The sequence below is a fragment of the Acanthopagrus latus genome, chromosome 14 (genome assembly GCF_904848185.1).
Source record: "Acanthopagrus latus isolate v.2019 chromosome 14, fAcaLat1.1, whole genome shotgun sequence".
Lineage (NCBI taxonomy): Eukaryota > Metazoa > Chordata > Actinopteri > Spariformes > Sparidae > Acanthopagrus > Acanthopagrus latus.
In genome coordinates this window covers 21410552-21437970 of record NC_051052.1, presented here as the reverse complement: position 1 = coordinate 21437970, position 27419 = coordinate 21410552, and the positions used below count along the sequence as shown (strand labels likewise).

The following is a 27419-nucleotide window of genomic DNA, read 5'->3' as shown; positions in this document are numbered from 1 at the left end:
CTCCTGTGCGAGTGACTTTTACAGGATTTTCCCTGCATGCATTGCCTTCATGAGGAGTTGTGGGGATTTCTGTGTATTTGGCCGGCGAGGCCGTCTGTCAACACGCCCCGTCAACAAAGCCCCGTTTCCATGGAGACGCCCAAATAAGGGAAAAAAGAAACGCGAGCGGCGGAGGCCAAATTGCATTTTCTTCTCCTCTCGAGTCAATTGGTATGAACAAGGGAGTTAGGTTAAAGGAGTTGATACTTTAAACATGTCAGAGGGAGTTAAACAGGAGGAGCGCAGGCCGGCGCTCATGACAGAATGAGGCTCGCTCGCGACGGACTCGCTCACCGAGGACGACCCGCCGTCAACTTCAGAATCAACAACTGGATCTGATAATTTCTCCGTCACAGATGGAAACAGCATCAGTTTAATGTCACTGACTGTCCAGTGAGCAGCGAGGACGTCTCCACATGGTCGGTTCATCTTTTATGATGATGATGTAAATCCACGTACTGACACAAAGACTGGATCTGCTCAGTGTCTAAACTGTCTGAGAGACAAGGTCCGAAATCTGAGAGGAAACTCATCATGAGTCAAAAATATAACTAATGTAGTGACGACGAAAACTGAATCAGGTCAGTGAGAAACAAAAGACAGAAAACTCTGATTTTATGTTTATTATTTTAGTTTGAATCAGAAAAGGTCAGAATTGTTACTGAACATTCAAACTGTGGGAGAAACAGTGAGTCAGCGTTTCCACTTAATGATGCTGAAATAAGTGATGACACCAAAAACTCACTCAGGTCACTGAGAAGCTCTGAATCCTGAGTCTGAGTCTCATTCTACTTTTTGAAAATCTAGAAAAAAATTCTGACTCAAAATTCAGAAGTCTGAGAGAAGACTTAGCGTTTTAAGAGAAACTAAACTCAGAAAGTTTTTCTCTCAGGAGAAAAAGAAGTAGTTTCAGTCCACGGTGTCAGTGTCCGTATCTCTGTAAATCAATCTCAACTGTCTCGGTGGAGACAAACCGGGATGCAGCGATGGTGCTGCTGTAGCGTCGGAGAACTCGGACCCTGAGACGAACACAGCTACGGCTGCTAGCTTGTTTTGGTGTGTGCGGTGGGCGATCAGGCGACTGCAGGCAGGTTTGTACTCGGGCTTCAGTCTGAAGGGAAACATGGAGTTTTCTGACTCTGAGGGTTTAACGCTGGTGTCTGAGGCTGCTTGACTCGACCTGGAGGTAAATCTATCAAGTGTGACAGGACGAGGCTGCAGGCCGACTTCTGTCTGATTCGGCTCGGTGGGGTGTGAAGGTTTTACTCTCCTGAGTCCAAACAGTTAACAGAACCAGGGCCCGGCTTGCTTTAAGCTCCGTTCTGGGAATGTGTTGTCTATTACAAACCACCTCCTGTAATTTGGTTTAAATTAACTTCCATCTGGAACGATGAGTCTTGTTCCCGAGGAGCACAGTTAATGTTTTATCCCCCACGTGTCCCGAACATTAACCCCTCCGACCCGCTTTATCTGCTCTCTGCCCGGATCTCCATCTCACGCCGAGTCGAGATGTGAGATCTGTGGAAATGTTCAAAGCGGAGACGACAACGCTGCAGCGACAGACCGAGGCCACACACAACTCTCATTTCCCACTTTTCATTGACATGTTTCAGTTTATAGATGTTTTTTATTGAAATAAAAGCCAGCAGCAGTCAGCCGACCACTTCACAAACTCTGAGTAGATGAGTTGAGATTTACAACACGACAGAAATGAGTCTCACAGTGGCACCACGTCTCAAATCTGAACTGGATTCAGATTCTTCTGCTTTTTTATGACTGTGGAGAGATTGTTCAGTCGAGGCAGAGAGACGGTGAACGACATGACAGGAGGGTTTGTCTGCAGCCTTGTCAGTCTACAGGTGGAGGTCAGAATGTGACAAGTGTTTTATTGTTTCTTCTTAAGGCCGTTTTATATGCGTCTGAGCAGAAACACGTCCAAAAGACATTAATTCAACATCTCTGACCGCGTTGAAAGGACGTCCAGCGGAGAGCCGGATGAAAGTCTGAGTGACGTCCTAACAGGGTTCAAAGTTTTCACGGTGTAATCTTGTTTTTATGACACCAAATTCTAATTAATGCAGCAAAAACTATAGAGAGGCTTCAAACCCTCAACCTCAGCACCTGCATGAGGCGTGTTGTTTACCTGGAGAGATATCCAGCTGTACAGTATTAGAGGACCTGATGAAGGTCGTATGTAATCAGGCTGATAAGTTGCTCTCCAGGTAAAGAACACAGCTCATGCAGCTGCTGAGGTTGAGGGTTTGAAGCCTCTCTGTAGTTTTGCGGCAGGAAGTAGAATTTGGTGAAAAGATGTTGTTTGTAGTTTATTTCTGCTCAGTGGGAAGCTGTCTACTAGAATATCCATCGTATATAAAACATGTATAACACATAGAAATGTATTTATAAGTGGACAACGACAATCATACACTTGGCGACTTCAGTTGCTGATGGTTCAGTAGGTTAATCCAGGTTAGTGGCCCACCAGGGTCAAAAGCTTTTGAAATGTGGGTATTTTCCAAACATCAGTGCTGCCACAGGCCAGTTTAACACCATCGTCACATTCATTCTGTCTATGAGGCCTCTGAACTGACGAATATCTTCCATGGTGGAGAAATTATCAGCAGAAGCCTCTTGTCTCGTGGGCTGAGGGTGTTTGTGTTGTTTTTAAATGCCGTCCTGCGCTCAAGTCGACGCCACCAGACCGCCGTCTGCCAGGGGATTTTCAGACCAGAGGGAGACGCTCGGCTGCTCCTTCTCTCTTTTTACTGTGCGGTCGGGTAATCCGATCCAAGTCTCAGGAACAAGACAAGGGCTAATAAGTGGAGGCTGTACAGTAGCACCTACTGTAAGTTTACAGCCTCTCTGCTGTACCACATCCAGATGTTTGGTGAAGTCTGGATAAATATAGACTCTGTCAGGAGCTGTGAAGTCCCCGCTACATTCTGTAAACATTTTCCTTACCATAATTTGAATTTTATTATAAACTCACTGTCTAACAAGCCCGTGAAAAAGCAGCCACGTTCAGCAATAAACAAGAGAGCGGCTACTGAACATGAAGACACAAGTGCTTTCAGCTCAGCAGGCAGTTTACTGTCGGACTGAAAACTGTAAATGTGCCCCACGGTGAGCACAAGTGCTGCAGTCGTCTCTGAAAGTATCCAACCTTCAGACCGTTTTTGTGGCTGCAGGGTCGGGTCAGACAGCAGCAGGAGGTCCGTGTCACCTCCTGTGTCTGACAGGAGTCATGTTCTGGTCTCTGTGGAGACGATACGATGAACATTTAGTGTAAATCTATCGCGAGGTCACCTTCCTCACTGGACTCAGAAAAACAAAAACATGAGTCGAGAAAGAAAGCAGCTCATTATGTTAGAGTGGCTGTAGTGACAATTACAGCTGCAAAGGAGGAAGTCAGGAGAAGTTGGATACAGAGCGATGCAGTCTGTTAAACAAACAGGACCAGTTATTTGAACCATATCAACATGTTGTCGTAAACAAATCTTGATTGTATGACAAAGGTCTGGTACTGATGTTATGCTGAGTCCTTCTGGGACTCCTTTAGGTTTGAAGCTTCTGACAGCTGCGTCATTCTTTCTACACAAACTACTGGTTAAAATAAAAGCAGTAAAATGTTCCAAGTGTAAAAAAAAGTCTTTAATTTCACCGCAAAATTGCAAGTTATTGATAAATTCAGCTGTAACGAAGGCAGAGCGTTAATCTTGTTCCAATTTGATCAGATGATTCTAGATTAAAATCATCATTTGGTCAGTTTGACCAAAGATTTTTTATAAACTAGCTGCACTAATGTCATTTTTAAAGTTAAGAGTTGTTAAGAGTTGTTAAGAGTTCAAGTAAATTATGATTCTTATTTTATAATTCAAGTCTCCAGAAGCCCCACACTGGTCTGAAAAGATGTTTATTAACACTGTGATATCTGATATATCATCAGGAGGAGAGGATGGATGAGTGGACTGACTCTGAGGGTCAACTGTTGCTTTGAGTTGTTTTCTTAAACATAATAAAGAATCAACATGGACGAGAAGTCGTTGAGAAAAAGAAGTAATTTAATCATCTACGACTGATCATGTTACAGGGCTGAAAGCTCCAGAGGAGAGTGGGAGGACGCTCGGAGGACGAGATGACGAGCCGGAGCTGTCAGATAAAGGCAGAGCAGTAAAACGTGCACGAGTTCCCTCTGAAGAGCCGTCTGTTAAAGTAAATGTACTTCATCACTCTCTGCGTCCCAAACATTTTCCTATGGAGATATGAGGTCAGGCAGGATGATGAGGACTTCTTCTTTTATCGCTTCTGGACCCATCAAACATTCCTCCTCCACATTTTTAAGAGCTGTCTGACTTTTACAACCTGAAGCTGTGAGCCTGGACTGCAGCAGCAGGTTTCTGTGGCTGCAAGTGGAAAAAAAAGTGAACGGAGGCAGGCGAGGGAGGTCACGTTATTAAAACCGACTCCACTACTGCTTATTATCTTCTGTCAGACTCGGCCTGTGTTTTTCAAGAGGTGTGGACATGGGAGTATTTACGAGCTCTGTTTTTAATAGACTGTTCCTTTTAGACTCAAACAAATGCCTCTCATTATATCCCGACTGGATCCGCCATAACTACAGTAATGGCTGGTGGCAATTCTATGATCCACGACTGCAGACCATTAACATGTTGGTGTGGGAGTGTTAATCTCTCGCACTCTCAGCCACGTTCCCCAAAGTCTGACCGGGACTCCGGCGGCTCGATGGAGACTCTCTCAGACATCAGACCGGCGAGGTAACCTCCTCACCTGGCCTTCACATCCAGACGTCCCGTCGGAGAAGCTGAAGGGGGAGTAAGTAAATAAAAAGTGAGCTCACAACTGGGCAAACCGCAGGACACCTTCGAGCTCCAAGGCCCGGCCGCCGGCGAGAGGAGGGCGCCGCGGGCCGGCTGCCATGTTTGGAATAAGTGAGAGAAAAATGGAAGTCTTTCTGAAGGGACAAGGTTAGAAGAATGGTTTGGGTTTATTTTCCATAATCATGATGTTGGAATGTGTAAAGGTCTCTTTTTGAGAGATCGGCCTCCGATTGGCCAAAATGTGATGAGAGGACTGGCAGCGACACCGTCTCTGAGACTGTTCATCACAAGAACCAATCCTGGATCATTTAAAGAAGAACGTAACTTAACTAAACACTGTTTAACTGGAAACAGTGTTTAGTTGTGTTGTTTATTGATTCAGGTCCATATTTCAGAGCTCCAGAAGTTTTGTTCTGACAGGAAAGTTGAGACACAACCAGGAAGTGAACAGGACAGTCATGGCGTCTCCCGCCGATCGCTCAGCTGATGGAATCGTTTCACAGTCAGACAGGAAGCAGCTCGTTCACTGATAAACTCTCCATCACCTCCTGCTTCAGACTCTGTGTCCAGTCAGCGTTTCATCGATGAGCCGGCGGCGTGTTTCAGTGTCGAGCGTCGCTCCTCCTGCAGACACTATTTACGACTCCTGGAACCTGCAGCTAAGAAAACACGACTTTCTTAAGCTCACAAATCCAGGTGAATCACTCCCACTTTATTCAGCCATTACATCACACGTTCTCAACATAAACTCACAAATGGGGCTGAACAGAGTGCAGACAAATTAGCTAAAATATGAGGTGTGCGGCAGGGAGACAGCCATGATACCCTGCTTCATTAGAGCCTGAAATCTGACCAATTCTGAGCCGATATATTGAAGCATGAGAAGGAAAACTCTCAAAAGGTCAGAGCAATTATTGCACAAATGAATGAGAGCAGTGTAGGTATGGCACGGAGTTCAAACATGGCCCCGGAGTCGGCTGCAGGGGTGGCCAGGCTGCTTGGCACAGCCGGCGATGACGTGACACGTCAAATAAATGTCCACACACAGACCTCGGTCCACACGAGAAAAATGGACTCCACTTTCACTTAAAGCTCTCTGCTCACTGTCTCGCTGCTTTTTTGGCTTTTCCAAGTGTAAAAGTGGCACAAGCTGCGAGCAGCCAGAGGCTGGAGAGATTCATCTGGTCCTGAGGAACGACCGGCTGTAATCCTGACACAACAAAGTCTCGGGATCAGATTAGATACTTTCTCTGATTCACTGTGTCACCACAACTACAGAAACCAATCACAACTTTATTGATTTATCCACCAAAGACAAATCTTCAATCAGTTTGTTGATTTCTGCAGTGAGAGGAGTCAAATGGCAGACAGGAATGAGAATAGAAACAAGGAGTTGCAGCCAGTTAGGACACAGTGACACCAAACACATCAGAGATTGGATTCATATTTCTCTCCTTCACACTGAAGCTTGTTGCCTCACTAGCAGCCTGAAGATCTGCCGTCTCAGCAACTTTCTAAAAAACATGAAGAGGATGGCGGAGATCGACACCTCCTGACCAGAGTATCACAATCCATGAGTCACAGCCATGACCACAAACCAGTTAGAGCTCAATAGAAAACAAACCTGTTCATCACTGAGACAAACAGACTCCATGTTTCTACTCAAAGACAGAAAGAAGTTCATGTAGAACATTTGCTGAATTAACAAGAAGGTCCAAATAATGCTACTCAATGACTCCTAAAATTAGCTGATTTGTTAAGGGAGTCTGGTAATGTGGTTAATAGTTGGCTTCATGTATTAAACTTTACGCTGAATTTATAATAAGTACACAAGGAGTTAGTCTGTCAGAGACAGAGTTTCACTACATTATGAAGTGTGTTTTAACTCAACAACTGTTAAAATCACTACATTTGTTAAAGGAGTCTGGTGATGTTGTGGTTAATAGTTCAAACCCATTTGTCTGTCGGTGTAATGACCCGTCAGGCCTGTAGGTGCTGCTGTCACAACTTTGAGGCCTCTATAATGTAAAACCCATCCAGTCCAATAACACTTACCAAACATAACAAATGACTTATTTGTGCAGAGTTCATTAAGTGACTACAACAAGTTCCTGTGTAACAATGACTGACTCTATAATTCACTTCTCACTGTGTTTTCATTTCTTCGCGGCGCTGCTGACAGCTGCGGTCAGCTCGCTTCGGTTCATTCCTCCAATCAGGCCTCACGCTCCGGCTGATCGCTAATGTCATCTAACCATCACCAGAGCTCACAGGCCGCCCACGCCCTCCTCACTTGTTACCAAAGTAATTGTATAAAAAGTCAGTTAATCAGAGCGAGTGGAGACCGGAGCTGAATCACCTCATCTGGGCAGCCGGCGGCCAATTGGGGACGCGAGCCTCGGAGGGGTCCACCCTTCAGGGAGATGTTTCGCTCCACATCCAGGAACAACCGGTCACTTTTTCCCCCAAACTTAAAGCTAACATAATTATTGAAAGGTTGAGAGGCCGACACATGCCAGGCTCTACCTAGCGAGCGGCCGGCCGGCTGCACAGTGGAAAAGCTACAGTGAAAATCAACACACTTAATGACACCTTGATTCAGGGTCGGACACTGCCTGCCCTCTTGAAAAGTTGAGGATGTGATCCCCCTCCCCGCCTCCCCCCGTCGGACCCAGACTATAAACAACAACCTGCCAAGGTCTACCTGCTGCTGCCTGTGAAAATCAACAGGCTTAATGACACCTTTATTAGTCATCTGCTCAGACGCCCCTGGTGGCAAGGCTCTCCCCATTCAGCTCTGGAAACTTTGGATCACTGTGGCCGCTGACTAACGCTCTGTTTACATACCAGAGAGGGCCAACACTGGGGGTGAGGGCTGCTGAGGCTGCTGCTGCTCGCACCAACCACACAGCAGCGTTTCCACTGCTTTATCTAGCTCCTCACATCAGGATCCAGGTGTGAGAAGATCGTGCAGAGGTGTGTTACACCAGTGATCACATGAGCTCATCAGCACCTGCCTTCACATCACAAACCAGCTCATCGCAGTGGATCTGAAGGTTTGTACGACATGGAGACAAGTGGACAGGTAGCTCCAAAACTGCACCGCTAACTGCTGCTCACTATACTTCAACTGCCCTCAGAGAATAGCTCTGTTAGCTGCGGAGCTAATTTGCCACAACTAGCTGACTGGAGACTCCATCAACGAGACGAGTCCAAGTCAAATTATTAACGAGACGAGTCCAAGTCAAATTATTAATGAGACGAGTCCAAGTCAAATTATTAATGAGACGAGTCCAAGTCAAATCATCAAAGAGACGAGTCCAAGTCAAATCATCAACGAGACGAGTCCAAGTCAAATTATTAACGAGACGAGTCCAAGTCAAATTATTAACGAGACGAGTCCAAGTCAAATCATCAACGAGACGAGTCCAAGTCAAATCATCAACGAGACGAGTCCAAACTTCAGACGACGTGAGTCAGAACTTTGATTTTCTGGGTGAGCTGTTCCTTTAAGAGCTGGCTTGTGCTGCCCTTCCCTCTGTCTTGCAGGCAGAGAGGGTCCTCAGCCGGGTCCTGCTGGACTCAAAGCGGGCCTGAGCCTCCCTCTGGACAGCTGAACTCCACCCTGCAGCTCCGTGTCACACGTCCTTAGGCTGATCTCCACACCCCATTGTTCACTTGTGTCGACTTCAGTTTTGATGAGTTATGTTTGTTTTGGGTGAATCTCCGCGCCAGTTCATGACATCACTCATCAGCAAAGAGCTCGCCGAGATCAGACGGCGCTCCAACTGTGCTGAATCTTATTGCATGTGGCATTTTTTGGGGGCATTTCGATGTTTTGGGTGGAGTTCAAGTTTCAGAAAACATGATTTTCATGTGCAGTCATGTCCTGTTATGAAATAATGTAAAATGTTTGGCTCAGATTAACATAATTAGGAGCAGGGGAGTTGTGGAAATGCAGCATGCTAAGTTGCCATAATACGCTGACAAACAGACGAGCCAGAGTGGTATCCATGCAGGCCTCGGGTCCGTCCAGCACCACCTCTCTGCAGCAGCTCCTCCACTCCAAACAGCAATCAGCACCGAGGGCAGCCGGCCAAGCCCAGTTACACGTTTACAAGCAATTAAAAAGCGATTTATCATCCTCTTCTTAAAGGTGCCTAACCACAGTCACACAGTCGCCTGGTCTGCGGTGGAGTTTCTAAATGTGCTGCAGAGCGGCCCAGATTTTAATGAAGAGGGAGGAAAGTCAGCAGCGCTGAGAGCTGACAGACAAACACAGGACCTCAGAATCTGATGAGTCAGGTGGACTGTTCGGATCTTATACACTTTATATAAACTGGTCCTGATTCTGGATCAAGAGTTTTATTCCAGGATGAAACAGAGACCCTGTTCACACCTGTAGCATCCCAATCACTCAGACCACAAGAAGACCAGACCATGAATACAAAGAAGAAGTTGAAGAAGAAGAAGTCGAAGAAGAAGAAGAAGAAGAAGAACATTTTGTAAGGAGGATACACACAAAACATTATAAATATTAATAATATCAAAATTAATATTTTTATTGATCTTTGTTGTTTGAATGTTAGCGCATTAGCATGCTAAATGTCTCTGCACCTGATCAGGTGGAGATAGGTTTTGTTCCTCAGGTGTTGAAGGGGTGAGAGGGTTCAGGCAGATTAAACACCTCCTCCTCCTCCTCCTCGTCTTCCTCACAGTAGCCATCAGCAGCCTGCAGCGGTTTGTTAAACCAGAGCTCATTTAGTGTTTTACACACTTCTTTAAATGACTTTGAGCTGGGCCTGTTTCCTGAGAGCGACCAAACCCGCCCATGGAGGCGACAGCTTCACCCTGCGCCTGTAACCACAACACCACAACAGCAACATGACTCACACACAGGCTGCTAATATGGATTCCTCTCTATATTAGAGTCATAAATGTGATTGAAAACAACACTTTACATGTTGTATTTTTTGATTATGGTGTAGACAGGATCTGAAAGCACCAATAAAGTTTGTCTTGGAATTGAGACTGTAACAGGATAATGGAGGTTCAGGTAGCATCTTCTCAAAGACCATTTCTGTGTCGGACATAAACGTTTAATTTAAAAAAAGTGGTCGCCTCATCATGTTTTAACAAAGACAGCTTCACTCTGCTCCACACACAAAACCACAACAACAACAGAGAAGAACATAGAAGGCTTCACCTCGGCATCCTGACAACTACAGGTCAGACATCCTTTGTGTTATCAATACACCAACTTGTCAGACTTCAAGCATTAAAAGTTCCTAAACAAAAAGATGTAGTAGAACTGAGTTGGAAAACAAATGTAAATCATGTGCAGAATAAACAGCAGAGGACCGAACATTGAGCCTTGTGGAACACCGCTGTTACTTTTTTCTCCTGTTGGTACCAAACCTGCTGCAGATCATGTTTGTAGGATAAATTCTCTCCCTTCAAATTCTTGATTTATCGCCACTTTTTCCAGAAAAGCTCACAAACAGTCTGGACCTGCGAGGTGAGCAGCACAGACTGGATCAGTTAGTCAGCGGGCCGGGTTTTGAGCATATATGAGCTTTTATGTCCGCCCTGGAGCCTACAGCAGCCAGTGAGTGATTTTTAAAATCAGGCGCCTGAATATTTCCTCATAAAAACACAAGTTATGTGTGTTTGTCAGAGATATTGTTATGATATTTGAACTTGGACCATGTAAGATGACATGATGTGGAGACAGTTACTGATCATCTGCAGGATCATTTTTGCAGGAAAGTGTGTTCAGATTAATTGACAGAAGCACTTAAGCAGCTGCGAGCTTCGAGCCTTGAACTTGTTCAGCTTGAGCGTTGCAGTGCAGGTGTGGTGGGTCGGCGAGGGCCTCCACAGCGCTGTTTGTCTGAGCAGGCCGTATGGGGGAAATGCCCCATTTGTAAAGTGACCATCAGTCATAGTGACGGCTGAGAGAGGCCAGTCAGGCCGCCGTGAGGAGAGCGAGACACAACCATCTCTGTCTGAAGCAGTGATGGATAAACAAGTCAGGGCTTCGGCCAGCGCTGCCCGCTCACCACTTCAGACCTCACACACTAACCAAGAAAACACACACACAGCCGGGCCGACGTGCAGCTGTGAGACTCAGAACCACCACTTTAATATGCACGAGGACATTAACTGCTGATATGTCTTCCTCAAATTAGAGATAAAACACTCACTGATCTCTCAAAAGACAGAGAGAGACACACTGAGAGTTTAGAATCACACAAGATATAAAAGTGTTGGTGGTGTTTGTGGTGCTGGTGCTGGTGCTGGTGCTGGTGCTGGTGCTGGCGGTGCTGTCGTGGTGTGTTCCCTCATTAAGCCTCAGGACTCTTCCCTGAGCTGCTCACCTCATCATTAACCTGTCAGCTCTGATGAGTGTGTGGCCGGAGACTGAGAGCTCCTTCAGAGTGCTCACAGCGACCGGCCGCCGCAGAGCAAACCGACGGTGGTCCGAGCTGTGAGACCCCAAACCACAGCGGCTTTCACCTCAACTCACACCCCCACCTCTCCTCCACCTCTGACGGGAATCCACAGCACCTGCCACACTGAGCCGGGTCCATGTGCAAGAGTAAATACAAGCAGACATGCAGGCAAACAAACCTGCACTCCACAAACATGTACACAGGAGGGAAGTAACTGAGTACTTTTACTGCTGACATCCAGTCCAGGTCACAGGTTCTGGTGGTGCAAGTTAGTATTTCTGTTTCAGGGAGGATTTCTACTTTTCCCTCTGAGAGTTCAGATGTAAAAAACTCACTTATTACATCATCAATATCATCCATCAACAACAAAAACAATAAAAATAGCCAGGAACTGTAAATACACACTTCTGTATGCAATACATTCATTGTAAACAGGCAGTTAGAGATTAAGCTAACATTAGCTAAGAGCTGTAATAAATTAGTTGAGGCGAGTGTGAATGTTCCCTGAACAGTTACAGCTAATGTTAGCTCAGCGCTAGCAGGAATCCTCACTGATGACCCAAATGCAGATTAGTCAGCTGTTTTAGGAAATTACTGATTCACTTTAAAACATGAAACCAAACATTTAAAAGGTGTTTCAGATTGACAACTTCAGTCGTAATCAACAGGCGGGAGCTGAGAGCCGCAGACAGGAAGTCAGAAAGCATTGAGAACCTGATCTTATTAAGAGTTTGTTTGGAGAGTGGAGGGACTAACGCCTCATAATGACCCATAATCCTCAGCGAGGCTGACGGTGTGGACTTTCAGCCTTGAAGCTCAGTATGGTTTGAGTGGTCTGAAGGGTGGAGTCTGCTGCCTGCTGCGAGCAGAGGAAATAGGTTAACAGGATTCAATCACACGCTGCAGCCAATCCAATTATGTAGTTAGCTGAAGCTCAGGTGCACCTGGCAGCAGACAGACGAGCTCCTCGTCTCTGTTTGGTGGAAAAAAACATGAAACGGAGAGAAAGTTTGATGTGAACCACAGTGAGACCCTGAGTGAAGGTGTTCCTTCAATAAACAGCCAACTTCAGGAAACGCTCCTGGTTTCACTGTGACTGAGCCGATAAAACAAACAGGTGCTTCTCTGAACAGGTGAGGGTTTCTCACAGGGAGAGGTTCAGTTTCACTTCTCCTCCACATGGAGGACGGCGCCGGTCGGTCCACCACTTCGGTCCGGACAGAAATATCTCAACAACTATCAGATTGATCGTCATCAGATCAGACTTGTGATCGTTAAGGCTTTAGACACTGAAGTGAGCTAAATGCTAACATCAGCTAAGAGCTATTTTACAGCTCTGGCTATGAATTATGAATATAAATTAACTTTATATTTCATAAGCTTCATGTATAGAGCAGCATGATCTACTGTTACTTTTTGTATTTTATGTATATTCTGATGCTAAAACGTCTTTTCCTCAGTAACAGTTCAGAGTGTTTGCTCCTGCAGACGTGAAGCTAACCTACATTTAAACCTCCGTGTGTGATCAACAGGTCGGAGTCGACTCTTGTTCTGTTCTTTGTTCTCCGGTTCATGACTGCTGACAGAATCTGCTGTGACCGCTGGAATGATTTGGGAAATCTTTATCTAAACCTCACAAAGGATTGACGGAAGCAGGCGACACAGTTTCATCACCCGGAGTGGAAACCTGCAGGTTGATCTCAGGGCAAAATGTTTTACAATGTCAGGAATGTAAAGTGTATCGCTGCAGGATGTCAGCCGGCCGTTTCCAGATCTGTCACCTCCAAACAGACACGTTTACATCCGGTGACATCACGTCTGGTTAATGTGCTGCTCAGGTGAGCTGACAGGTCACAGTGACACCTGAGTTTACAGGCAGGAGTTCACTGTCTGCACGTGAACTAAAAGGCTCAATGATCATTTCACAGCCTCTCCAGTATCTGATGTTCTTAACATTTGGATTTCAAATGTGACGACTTTAAATATTCAACTGACCTGATAACTGGATAAAGTGACGTTTTCATTCATCTAACATCTGTAAAATCAAACAGCTCGTCTGCAGAGGACAGAGATGAGATCTGATCTGAAGAGACATTTAGTAAGTAAAGTTGTAAGTTACAAATAAAAGTACAATATGTCCACTTCAAACTGTAGTGGAGTGCCTCAGAGTTCTGTAACCTGAATAATAATCCTGATTGTGAGCAGCTGATGAGGAGTCGGTGGAGACGTCCTCGCAGACAGGAAGCAGGCCGACTGGCTGCAGATCAACAGTAACATCATTCACTGACGATGTGAAGTGTCGAAAGCAGGAAAACGTGCGGTTTGTGGCTCTCCTTTAAAGATAAGCAATTTAAACATTAGACAGAGCGGCTGCAGTGTGTATTAGTCTCATTTTCAGGAATGTGTGTGTGTGTGTGTGTGTGTGTCGTTAGCGCTCGCTGCCAGGAGCGAGGGGCAGCCTTGAGACGTTTCCAGAGCTCTGGTATGCATTATTGCGGAGGACGGGATCAAGGCGGTTTTAATACGACGTGACGTTTGACCAAGTTGTTCACTGCAGAAAGAAAAGAGCTCGGAACAGCGAGGAAATATTTCTGTTCTCCGCTTCATTCAGAAGAACGAGGTCACAGCAGAGAGTCGACTCTCATTTCATGACGTGCAAAACATTTTAACTTCTGAATGTTTGTTTTTTAGTGTTCTGGTTTATCAATAATCACCTCGGAGCTGAGACGAGGTGCTTTGTGATGAAGTGATCCTGCTCAGACCGTCGGGAGCGTTCTGGCCTCCCTGCAGTCAACCAGCGAACAATCCTTTTAAATGTCAGTCCTCCCCTCGCTGTGTCAGAGATTTAAGTTTCCCCCTTTTCTCTTCAGTTGTTTTGGACCACACCCATCGGAGCGTCGTCAGAGCCAAGCCCAACACGACCGCCATCCAGCAGACAAGACTTCAGACCACAGCAGAGCACAAACACAACGAAGGGAACTGCAGAGAGACGAGGTGAGAAGTGGTCGATCTGGACCCTGACACAGCCTCGCAGTCATCGAGTAAGGCTTCAGATTTTACTGAACTGCCAGGGATGGAAACCTGACAGCGTTAAACAGGGTTTGTCCCTCAGGGGCTCCTGTAGCTGTATGCACTGGCTGCTGAGACCATCCAGTTCTCAGGCTGACTGGATTCGACTTCATGCTTCCAACAGGATCGCTTCTGCTCTGGCTGCATCACATCCAACGTCTGAAAACTCGCTCCAACGGGCCAGAACACTGAAAACACATGCACCAAGTCCTCCAGGCCTGCAGGGGGAGCTCTCAGTGGATCAGCTGTTCACATCTGGTGCCAACATCTGTCCTGAGTGATCAGAGTCTCACCAGTGGACGCCTGTTGCTGTGTCTCAGTTCAGGTCTGCATCTTCACAGGAGCATCTGAAGGCCCATTACGTAACAACGCTACGCGAAGTCTGTCCCAGTCTGAATCCTCCAGAGGCTCCTTCTCCAGTTTCTGGAGGACGCACCGCTACGATCCTTCGTGGCCTCACATATCCCGAGATTCTTTACATGTACAATAGAAAAAAAAAAAGAAAATGGCGACATCGCATGGCGCAGATAGTCACTTTCGCGTACCTGGGCAGCAGAAATCATGATGTAAGGTGGTGACGCTCCAACAGCTGAGGAGGTTAACAAGGTCTCTGAAGGACCTTCAAACACCACAAAGGCCGAGTCCTTCAGAGGACGCAGACCCTGAACCGAGACACAGCAACAGACTCCATGTTTCTACTCAAAGACAGAAAGAAGTTCATGTAGAACATTTGCTGAATTAACAAGAAGGTCCAAATAATGCAGAATGAGTCAGAGACAGAGTTTCACAGAGTTTATAAAGTGTCTCCAACTCAACAACTCACTAAACTGACACATTTGACTGTTCACACACTGCTGCTGACAGGAACAACGTGTCACTGACATCACACCTGGAGATGAACCCTGATTAAAAGACAGGTGAGGATTTAATGTATCATTCGCTGGTTCATCCTGCTCAACACTGCAGCTCAAACATGATTCACTCTGCAGTGTTTCATGTGTCAACAGTCAGCACACTTCTTCATCTGTTATAAACTCTGCAGCCAAAACTCAGTTCAACCAACTAAAGTCCAACTGTCAGAAAATAAACAGCTGATTACATTTTATGGTGTGGTCTCTGGAGCTGCTGCTGCTGCCGGAGCTCAGATCAGCTGATAGACGAGGAAGCTGGAGGCTAACGAGTCAAACCGACGACACACCGGAGAGACTGAAGTTTCATTTCCTCCTCACAGACTCCGCAGGAAACTCTTTACTGTCTTTATCAGCAGCGGCAGGCGGCGCTGCTTTATGATTGGACATTAAAGGCGTTCAGCGCTGTAAAATATTTACGACTTCCAGTGAAAATTTATTTGAGAAACAACAAATCACAACAATAAAGTTTAGAGAGAAAGATGTGGAGAATCTACAGCAGGAGAGAAGAGACGCCTCGTCTACTGAAGGTCCTGGAGAAACATGTTGTTATATGATTCATTTTAACCTGGAGGATTTGTTCTTTTGAAAATCTTTAAATACTCAAAAATGTAACAAAACAACATCTTGATCCAGCCAACTAAATACGCCTCGTGTTTCCATCATGATCCTGAGAAAAGATCCTTTATCTGGATCAGCACCAACAGTTCCTGAGGTCCACTCTGGCCCGAGACTCATCCTCCGTCCAAGTCTAGTGGAAATCTGTTCTGTAGCTTTTGTTAAATCCTGCTGACAAACCAACCAACTAGTCAACCAACCTGTGATACATGTGTTCATGGATGTGCTGCTTCTGAAGGGTTAAAGAAGACGAGTAATTCTGAACCAGTTCGTTACTGAGACGACTTCATGGTGAAGCTGCTGCGGGACGATGATCAACGAGCTGCATCATGGAACCAACATGTCAAACATGACGTCATGTCACTGAGGCGTCTTCAGGCGGGTGGAGACACTGTGCTGTCTCCTCGCTGTGACCCCCCTCCACACACACACACACACACACACACACATCAAACACACCACCCAGGATCATCACACACAGCTGAACACCCAGAGTGACAGTGTGTCTGGAGACGAGCTGAGATGTAAACAGTGCGAACACAAACATCAAGACGGAGTGATGTCACTGCTGATACTGATCACACACTCCTCCCTGTGTTCAAAGCACACACACACACACACACACACACACACACACACACACAGGAGGTGTCCTCTTTCAAAACAGACAAACTGGGTTCCACCCAAATCTGTCCATTACATTTCATGTCAGAGACACATGAAGGCGGTCCGACACTCCGATGGTTTCTCAGCTCATGTCACTTCTTCAGTGTTCGTCTGTTCAACTTGGTTCTTGATTTAAATGATTTTCTGAGCTCAAAAGTAATTAAAACTGTTTATAATAACGTCTCACTAAGTGGCCTTAACGAGGACTTTAAATCTGTCCGACAGACATTTTTTTGTTTAACTCGGTTGCATACAAACTCACTTGCGGTGTAACTCTACGCTCGACTCCAGGTCCTCCTCTTTCCTCCGTTTACATGTCCACACATATCTTTATGAACTGTTATTAATCAAAAGAAAACAGACGACACCTCGCAAAAGCTCCACTTGTGTTTTTTCACTCATCATATTGGAGTAACATGTTTGTGTTTACAGTGGTGGAACAGAGCAGAACATCCTGCATCGCTCACTTAATAATAAATGGGAATAAATCATTTAAATCTGTCTCTTGGTCTCTTCAAGGGATATTCTGGTGTAAGTTTGATCCACAGTCTAACACACCGTGACTCTGACTGGGACCCCCCTGGAGAGATCAAGCTTTCCAACCACTAGCTTATCAGAAAAGACCACATGATAACAATATACTGCAGTACAAGTCTCCAACAACAAGCGGCCATCAAAAAGCCACAAATAACACTCAGAACAATCGACTCGTCAGAACAGGAAGCTGCTGCAGGAGAGTGGTGAGTTGTGTTCTCTTCTCAGTAGAAATCCAGCTAAGCTAGCAGAGGTTTGATGCCTCGATGTGCTGCGACTCTGTTTGTTCTGTTGCTGAAGTTTGGTGCTGTTCTGAGCATTATTGTGGCTTTTTGATGGCGGGTTCTTGGTTGGAGGCTCAGACTGCAGTGGGGCTTTTTCTGATGTTGCTAAAACTACATAAGCTAGCAGTCAGAAAACATGATCTCTCATGGGGGGGGGGGGTCTCACTCGGTGTCACCGTGTGTTAGACCATGGATTAAATTTACACCAGAATATCCCTTTAATTTCATCATCACAGGCTCACTGGTGGTGTACCTCAAGGCTCGACTGTAGGGCCTCTTCTCTTCTCTATTCACTATTTAGTATATATCTATTCATTCATCAGATAGTTAAACTGATGTTTTGTCTTCCCCAATTCATCACTAACCGGCCAAATAAAATAAAACTCACCGTTACCTCCAGGAAACTTGAGGATTTCTCTGGTTTGAACACTGTCAGAAATATTCAGGATAATGCGAGAACACAGTTAACCACAACTTGTCAAATACCACCAAAGATGAATTTGTGGCACAATCAGCCAAACTTCAGCCCCACGAGTGAATCCACTGATCGCAGGGATTCAGCTGAACTGAACCCATCTCACTGCAGAATTTCAGCCTCTTCCAGGCTGTTGTGATGGAGGCTGAGGTCAGACTCAGCAGGACAGTTGAGGACAGAGCTGCTTGCAGTCTTTTTCTGTGTCTGAATCCTCTGGCTGAGAGTCTCTCAGACCTCCTGAGAAGCTGCTGAAGTTGCCTCCAGCTGGCAGATTTCCCAGCAGTCCCTCCTTCACTGGTGTCTGGGGGGTCCAGATGCTGCTGAGACTCTCGCAGGCAGTTTGACAAACTTCGATGTGAGGAATTTAAACTGAAACTTCATGTTAAACTTGCAGGATTACAGTCCTAACAGCTGAATCATTATGATAAACCTCACAGACGACTTTTAAAAGGGCATCAAGTACAATTTGTCTTTTACAACCAGATCTACGACTAATTACCATCACGTGTGACTCTTCTGCTTTAACGAGCTTCTGCTGGTGTTAAAATATGCTGACATGAAGTAGCACCTAAACCTTTCCTCTCTGCACCGCCATTAACTTTTTACATTTGTCTTCATCCAACAGTAGTTAAGACTGATTCAACCTTCACTTACACAAAGATGTGTAGATATCCTTGCAGTGTTTTTCAGTTTCAAGGTGTTTGTTTCATGAATCAGTCGCTGATGATGCAGCGAAGTTTGAGAACCATTCTGCTGAACAACTGAGCAGCTGAGACTTGATTTAAAACAGAGAAACAACCGAGGAAACATCAGAATAACAACCAAATATATTGAGACAAAATGTAAATGTCTGTCCAATCCATCTAAAGTTGAGCCGACACGACGGCAACAGCCTGAGATTCTGTCTGTAAAAATATCTGACAGAACGCAGACAGATTAGGACACCAGGAGATAAAGATCTGCAAGATAAACCATCCTGTCTCATCCACATTACAAGTATCTGCACAGCTATCAGACACTCATTTAAAGGAGCAGTCTGTAGTTTTGGTTAGGAAAATATCAATAAGAGAAACAAACTAAATAATGGAACACCCTTTGTGTTCATGACTGAATAAACAAACTGAACCAATGATACTGTTCTACACGTGGTGGACCCCGCCACCTTTCTAGCTTCAGTGTTCTGGGACCTGATGTTCCTCTGAGAACAGCTGGTTTATTCACTGATGGAGACAGTTTGTGTTATTACCTTATTATCATTGTAAACTTCACAGTCTGTCAATCAGTCCCAGGAGAAGCACAAACACCAATAATCCACCTAACTGAGTGATTACGTGCAGCAAGGTAAAACACCAGACTTTCATCATGGTGGAGGGAGCAGAGGATGTGATTTGGGTGAACTGCTCCTTTAGACTCGTCTCTCCATCAGTGTTGATTCACAGTCTGAAGGCGCCGACTCAACTGATCGTCTGTTTGAGGGCTGAACGACTCCTGCGTAACTTTACTCACATTTCTTTACATCTCAGGGGTTTGTGATATCTTCGCTCCAGCAGCTTGAGCTGAACTTCAGTGTGTTTGAAGAGATTTTGAGGAACAAGATGAGTTTGTAGCGACTGAACGCACGAAGCGTCTGACTGAGCAGGTCTGACTGAGCAGGTCTGACTGAGCGGTCTGAACTGTGTTTGGCTGAAGGTTTGCAGCGAGACCACAGCGCTGCTGGCAGACGCTCTGGCAGTGTTGGTAAGCCCCGGCTTACTCTGAGGCCCGTGACGTGAGCCAGGACTGTATTCCTTTCTACTTTGGTATCATAACAAGTGAAGCTCTCCGGGTTTAGACCGACACCACAGACATTATCCACAACACAACGCCCACTGCTGCTTTTAATAGCTCGCCTGTCACATGTGCAGATTCACCCACGGAGGCCCCGCACGCTGTGATCACCGTTACTGCGGCGACATCAGGGACATTCAGGAAGACAGGCGAAGTTAATGTGATCAAGACTGAGAATAATTCAACAAAATGAGAAACACAGCAGAAGAAAAATGTCCAGTCGAGGCTGCAGGAGAACAAGAAGACGAGCTGACCGCGGTGATGTAAAGAACTGGGTCGACGTGCAGCGTTCCCATGCTGCCCTGGGCTTTGTGATGACACGGTGGCCTCCACCAGCCTGCCCACGCCAATCAGCAACCAATCGGAGCGTCCGAGCCCACGGTCTGACACCGCTCCACAGACGGCTCGATGACATCACCGCTGCCTCAGAAACAGAAAAGGCAGATTTATTTAGCAACGTGTGGAATCCCGCCTTCGTCAAGCGGCGTGCCGCCCCCGCCGGCGTTTCAGCCGGCTGTGTTTACAGCGAGCAGAGGCCAAGCTGAGAGGCAGACTCACAGTTTCTGCTCTGTGTTTGTTGGCAGCCGCCGCGGCCATTTGTGGCGATGCCTGAGGTTTAGGGAGCAGTGGGGGCTGCTGGGAGCACAAACACTGAGAGTCGGGCCTGTGAGCGCCGGCTGGATGACACCAGGCTCCCCGGAGAGGAGACCGGGGCCCCCGGGGGCCGAACGCCGGCTACCGTGAGGAGGGTGGAGAGCAGAGCTGAACCATGTGACCACAGCTGAGCTTCAGGTCAAACAGCTGGAGGTGGATAGTAACTCAGTACTGTACTTCCTCAACTTTTTTAATAAAGTATTTCTATTTGATGCAGACTGGAGCCTGAATGATACAACACTTCATTTTACGGCTCCAGAAATGTCATAAGTAGGTGTAAATTACCAGGAACATGACTGAAATATCTTCAAAATTACCCCAAATTACCAAAATAATTACCTCAACATTTACTGAAAATGACCCCAAATCATTTGAAAACAATATTCTGCTATTGTACAACAAGCAGTTAAAAATCAGCTGGTAGTTTCTTTCATATTTTTCCAGGAAACATCCAACTGGTTTCTGTTCGAGAGCTGCAGGTCAGTGAACTCACCTCAACAACCAACAACACACACAGCTATTAAACACACACACACACACACACACACACACACACACACACACACAGAAACAAATGGAGAAGTAAACTGAAGTTAATCGTACTGCTGTCGGCAGGACGGTGGGACCGACCCAGCTGAACTCCTGGTTCATCAAACATGGACAAAGCGGTGGAGCTGAAGCGAGTCTAGTTAGTTCAACAAGCTTATCGAGCTAGAAGCTACTGAGCTAGCTGATGTCAACAAGCTATCATTGCTCACACATAAAGATTAGCTCATTTTGTGTCGTGTAATTTGTGTTAGTCTGACTCCAAGAGGCAGAATAATGAACTGTACCAACCGACCAACCAATCAAAACATAAACCTACCAACCAAAAGAACAACCAGCCAACCAGAACACCACGCGTAGCTAAACCATTTCTTGGCCTTGTTGGCTGGTTCCCAAAGGGGTTTCGCTGTTGCGTTATGCGTTGTTACTCTCATAATCTACTTTTACTTTAAGTCTTTGGTGCCATTGTTGCTCAAACTGTGACGTACCGTAGCGAACATGCACTTCCCTCTGTGACATATTTACTGTCCTGTTTTACAGCTCACATGCCGTCATGCCAAACAGACCAGAGGGCGTCGGGCAGATTTACATCCATCAACAGTCGCCCAGAAATGTTCTCTTTTTTTAATGTTTTCAATTATTTCTGCATTAAAAAGGGAAAAGCGTCCAAACTGGCTGAGCCTGTAGTATCCACAACGATGGGATAATAAAACCCTGCAGTTCAATAAATAATAAACGCCTCTGTGCTGACAGTAAAATCATCATGAGAGTGTTTCATTTCTCAGTAATCTGCGAGTCCAGCGTGTGAAAATCTGCTCATAAATCCTACAAATGTCTTCATGTGTTCCTGATGGAGTTTTAAAATGACCTAAATTGGTCTTTTCACCAAACACAGCAGCCACAATCTCGTTTTAAAAGGACATGATCGGATCAAACACCTCACGGCTTCTGTTCACAGCTGAACAGCAGCAAGACGACAGAGGATCAAGTATAAGAACCTCAACCTGCCCGACATCTCTTCCTCTGATGGGAACGACTCGGCCTTGTCTGGTGCGACGGTCCTCGAGATCTGACAGTTCATGGACGCGTCAGTGAGTCTTTATCAGAAGTTAAAGCTCCCCTGTGGGGAGTTCAGAACTAATGGTGGATTTCTATCCTCTCTATTTTTTTTTTTCAGAATGTTGGGTGACATCCATGTTGAGACTCATTTTCTTCTTTTAAATCCTACGTGTGCTCTGATGTGCTCGTACAGTAACTTGACAAACGAACTCGTCATCAAACCAGTAACCTCAACCAATCACCAGACTCCCTTAACAAATGTGTCAGTTTAGTGAGTTGTTGAGTTGGAGACACTTTATAAACTCTGTGAAACTCTGTCTCTGACTCATTCTGCATTATTTGGACCTTCTTGTTAATTCAGCAAATGTTCTACATGAACTTCTTTCTGTCTTTGAGCAGAAACATGGAGTCTGTTTGTCTCAGTGATGGACGGGTTTGTTTCATACAGAACAGGAAGTGACATCACATCACAGACGGTCAGTCAGGACTGATACCAGATCAGAACAGCTTCACTTCTTCTAACAGGAACACATGGACGGTGTGAACACGTACCGCAGTGTGTTGTGGTTTCCATCCACGTGTGATATCTCCAGAGACCTCCAGTCATTATGTAACACACCTGCGTGCTGAGCGTTCAGTCTAACAATACACAAAAGTCTGCAGCGTACCGTGAGCTGCCACAGTCAATCACTAATGTAAGTACTCACCTCGGCTGCAGGAACAGCCTATTTATGACCTTTCATCGATCATTACGTATAAAATCATCTGAAGAGTTACTTGTGGGAGAGTAAATGAGTCGTAGCGGGGGGCTGTTTGTCTGGGCGCTCGACACCATGAGCTCACTCTCACAATGTCGGCCTTGTCGCGGAGCTTTTTGTGTGCTTCATCGCAACGACACATTCAGACTCCGACTATTAGATTCTGATGGTTCTCATTTACATTTAAACATTCAAGACTGCAGAGGAGCACATTTATGTACTTATGTTTGAATTTGATTCATGTTTCTACTTCCGAACTGCAATGATGTTGTAACACCAGGAATATAAAGCACTGGCTTCTGTACCTTACTGAGAGCACACTGGACACATTCAAATGCTGAACAGAAATCATGGCGCCAAAGGTAAATGTGGTCTTTTCTGGACCGAGATCCAACCAACCATCCAACCAACCATCCAACCATCCATAATCCTGGCAGAGGCCCATCCTCCATACAAGTTTGGTGGAAATCTGTTCAGTAGTTTTTGTTTAATGTTGACAAACCAACCAACCAATCAACCAACCCAACAATGATTCTGACAATCAGAAAGAAGTTGAATATCAGATCTGATATCTAGTCGTACACATGTAAATATGAATCATTTACTTTTACTTGTAGTTTCACTCAAGAAAGTTGACATTCAAATCCAAATACTGACTAACTGTTGGGTACTTTTTACAAAATGACAGCCATCTTTAGCTAGAAGCTCGGGTGTCATCACACATGATTCATCCTCTGGGGATCATGAGTATTTTTAGAAGTCTGTCCAGATTTAGTGACCGATGTCTTCAAACCTTTAAATGTTTGGAAACCCTGAAAATAAAATCCGACCTTCTGCAGCAGCTCCAATAATAGCACCCTGTTTCTAACTCTGGATGCGTCTGACGTTTGATTTTCAGACTCCCCGCTGCCTGTGACACAGTGGAGGAGATCCACCGAGAGGGAGGAATCCTGCGTCAGAGCGTCACTCCTCAGCGAGCGGCGAGCTGAGTGTGTTTGGAGCTGTGAAGAGACAAAACCACGGCGGTGGCTGGGCTCAGATCAGTCTGACTGCGGTGTTCCTCCACCATGACTCTCAGTCTGCTGTGTTATTATAGCATTATCCAATCAGCCTCGTCTGGCCCCGAGGGACTTACCCCCAGTTTTACACAGCTTGTTCAGCTCCCCCCACATCACAAGAGGTCAGCCTGCAAGACAAGCTAACGGGCTGTAATGTGGACGATCAGAGGCTTAATGAGGTGGCAGCGCAGAGTTTACGGGAACACGACTTTCCACCAATCACAAGCCAGCAAAGTCAATCCCACCACACTTAATGGGCCATTTATGAATCAGTAAACATGTGGTGAACATATTGATTTGTAGAGAACATTTGTCAAACTTCAGACTAAAACCATTTTCTACAAATTGTCTTTCCTTGCCCAGACTAGGGCTAGAAAATGACTGATTCTAATGTTTCTACCTCCCACAGCGGCTCCACAGAAGTTACACATCGCAAAATGTTTTCAGGCAACAAAAACTCAGAAACATGAAAATCTGTTTCCTGTCCACAGCGACAGATAACAACATGTGCTATCTTTACTCTGGGAGTTTTACCCACCTTACGTCTAGCAGAGTTTGGGTTGTGGAAGAGAAAGTCTCCAGCAGAAGTTTTATTAAGAACTAAACAAGGGACGATACAAAAAGTTCATGTGATGATTATTCTGGCCTGAAGAATCCTGAGTAAAAACATTATCTCAATAATCATCAAAATATGCTTAAAAACTCTCAAAATGGCGACCAGTTTTTAGTTTTTGTCATTCACTGTTTTACAAGAGTTTAAAAACATTGAAAGAGTCGTGTGCAGATCTAGACCTCCTGCAGGAACAAACACCCAGAGTCGCTTCAAAGACTTGATGCTTGCAGACATTACACTGTGACATCACTGTGACATCACTGTGGCATCACTGTGGCATCACTGTGGCATCACTGTGGCATCACTGTGATCAGGATTTGCTGCAGAATGAGAAGTTAAAGCTAAGCAGTGTCCCTGTGCCAGTTTAAGATTATATAACATAAGATATATTTTATGGTCCCAAGTTTTGTTTTGGCTGCATGAGGGTTCAGATTTCTCTTCCTCCCTCGGTGAAGGATTGTTTTCTGCCATTCACAAGAGAGAAGACCAAGGAATTCATGTGAATAAATCACTCAGTTGATTTCCCACTAATTACTAATCTGAGTGACTAATTTGAAGAAATGTTTCCCCAGACGCCCTCCAGTCTCTGAAGCATCTCCACTTACTCTGCTGTTGTTTTTATGCCCTTAAAGAATTCAAATAAATCTTTAAATCCTGTTTCATTCCATTAATGAACCTGCGTTCGGATCGCAACACATGGAAACTGAGAGGCCGTGGACACGCTCCATCGGCCTCCTCCACACACTTAAATCAACATGTCTGCTGCACTCTGTTATTAGCTGCACTATTTTATAGAGCTATTTATAGCAGCGTGAGCTGTCTGATTTGCTTCGTGTGGCGGAAAGTCAACTTGGAAACTGAAGCTAACTGAAGCCAGTTCGGGTGAAGCCAGGCAGGCGTCTCCGCTGCAGCGACTTGTGTTTTACTGGCTGCTTCTCACAGCGGCAGATTCACCTCACATCCTGACATCATGAATATATATCTGAGTTTTGGTGTTCACCTTCCTACGTCCTCATTTTTCACTGGAAAAATCAGATTGTGCTGGCGCCGTCCTCTGCCTGGCGTGTCCCGCGCTGCAGTGGAAGAAATGCAGCTGGAATTACAGATTCGAAGGCGAGCTTAATCTCTGAGGACACCTTTGCACATGGAAACTGCTGTAAACCAGCCACAAGGAAAACAGCTCATCACACATGCACAGTAAATATTGCAGAAGCTTCAGGATCTGTATCTCCGCAGGAGCTTTTAAAAGAATTAAAGACGAGATGAGTTGACAAAGTTTCAGAAAGCTTTTTCTGGAAACAAATTCACAAATCTGCCAACACCGATGCCGAGCCAGGGCTCCGTCTCTGGGTGAAGGAATGAAACTTCAAACATCCAGATTTTTTATATTCCATTTATCCAACTGTTTCATCACAGTTGCTTTAAATATTTCACAACACAAGATGTAAATTCTGCACAGGAGAAGCCCGTGTTCTGGTGGGAAATCATTGATTTTTATACAATTAATTATAGAATATAAACTTCTTTAAGGAAACGGTCCAACACTTTTGGGAAACATGGGAGTTTGTTCTCCTTCTTCCCAACAGTAAGTTGAGACGTACTGAGAAGAATTAGAGCCACTGTAAAGAAATCTATTTGAGTTCTGAATTATTTCTCAGAAGTCTGACTTTTATCTCAGAATTAAAGACGGACAAACAACTTTTAAAAGTGGCCCTAACCCTCCTCAGTAGATGAGGAGATGAAACCACACCAGTGGAAGGACTCAGATACAAGTGAGACACTGTTGGTCATTAAGACACATTTCAGCAGCTGCTGCACTTCAAGCAACAAACTGTTTTATACCTCAGTTAGTGTCCAGATCAACCAACACACTTACTCTGATCATCAGTCGACCCATAATATGCAGTATATACTGTACAGAGGTATATATACTACATCCATGTGTAAATGTATGTATAATACATACTTTTACTTGAACTTTTGATCTAAAGTACATTTAATATAAGACAGTGTTAGATTTTTACTCGAGTACTGCTCATGCGATGATTCACTGTCACCATCTTTACTTTTATTAAGACGTTACTTTTCCAACACGACTTCTCTTCCTCATCATCCTTCTTCCCTTCCTGTCATTTCTCGGTTATTTGACTCAGCAAATCTCACACATTTCTGCAGAAAGGAAACTTTTTCTGTTCGCCCGTTCTCACACTGGTGTATTTATATATCGAGTTATTTGGTTCATCTCTGGTCACCAGAAGTATCAGACTATTAATATCAGGACTTGTTTGTCAAAACAACTGAATGTTTCTGTCTGCAGAAAAACCTCCAGCAGACCGAAAGCGTTTGTTTTCTGTCTCCAGTTTCTGGTTCCTTTCTCGTCTGATTTACATATTCAGAGGGGCGTAAAGACCCCACATCGCGCCGGCAGCAGGGGGGAATCAGGACCGCAGCATCAAAGAGACTCGTTGTCATCTCGATGTCGGTGGACGATGAAGCGACGTCAGATGTCATTCGATACGTTCTTTAGCTCTGTTGTGATTCTGCAGGATGGAGAGCTTGTGGTATTTTTCTACTATACTCTGCATGAAATGTAACTGAATCAAATTATTCTTTCAAAGTGAAACCATATTGGGGAACATATGAGGGCTGACAGAGGGGATCAGGGCAGTAATATATGCTCACTGACTCAGGGGGGAAAATGGATTCTGGCAGCAGAAGCAGAGCAGCTCTTTAATACCACACACTCGCTCACAACCACTTCTATGGATAAACATGTTTTTATTGTCAAGGAGATGAAAATGAGAGATTGTGTTCAAATTCTTCGCCTCTAAAAGACTTTAAAGACGCTTTATGTAACCGTCCGTCACGTCGGGGATTACAGGAGGAAGAATCTCTGGTACTCTGCGAGGGTGATGGAAAATGTGCGTCTTGTGCAGATCTGCTGTAATTCTCAGGGAAGATGTCTGAAGTCGGCCTGTTTGGGGTCGATGACTTCCAGTTTAGCGTCTGGCTAACTTG

The 27419-nt window shown here is 45.2% G+C and overlaps 1 long non-coding RNA gene across 9 annotated transcripts in view; it reads right to left on the bottom strand.

Moving 5' to 3' along the window:
• Nucleotides 1–27419, bottom strand: part of LOC119032553 — a 111509-nt gene that overhangs the window by 66146 nt on the left and 17944 nt on the right. Inside the window, exon 3 of one of the 9 annotated variants that reach the window (XR_005078933.1) lies at nt 5423–5536. The exons of the other annotated variants lie outside the window; for them this stretch is intronic. This is a non-coding gene — a long non-coding RNA (uncharacterized LOC119032553). The remainder of the gene's footprint in view (nt 1–5422; nt 5537–27419) is intronic. 9 annotated transcript variants of the gene reach the window in all.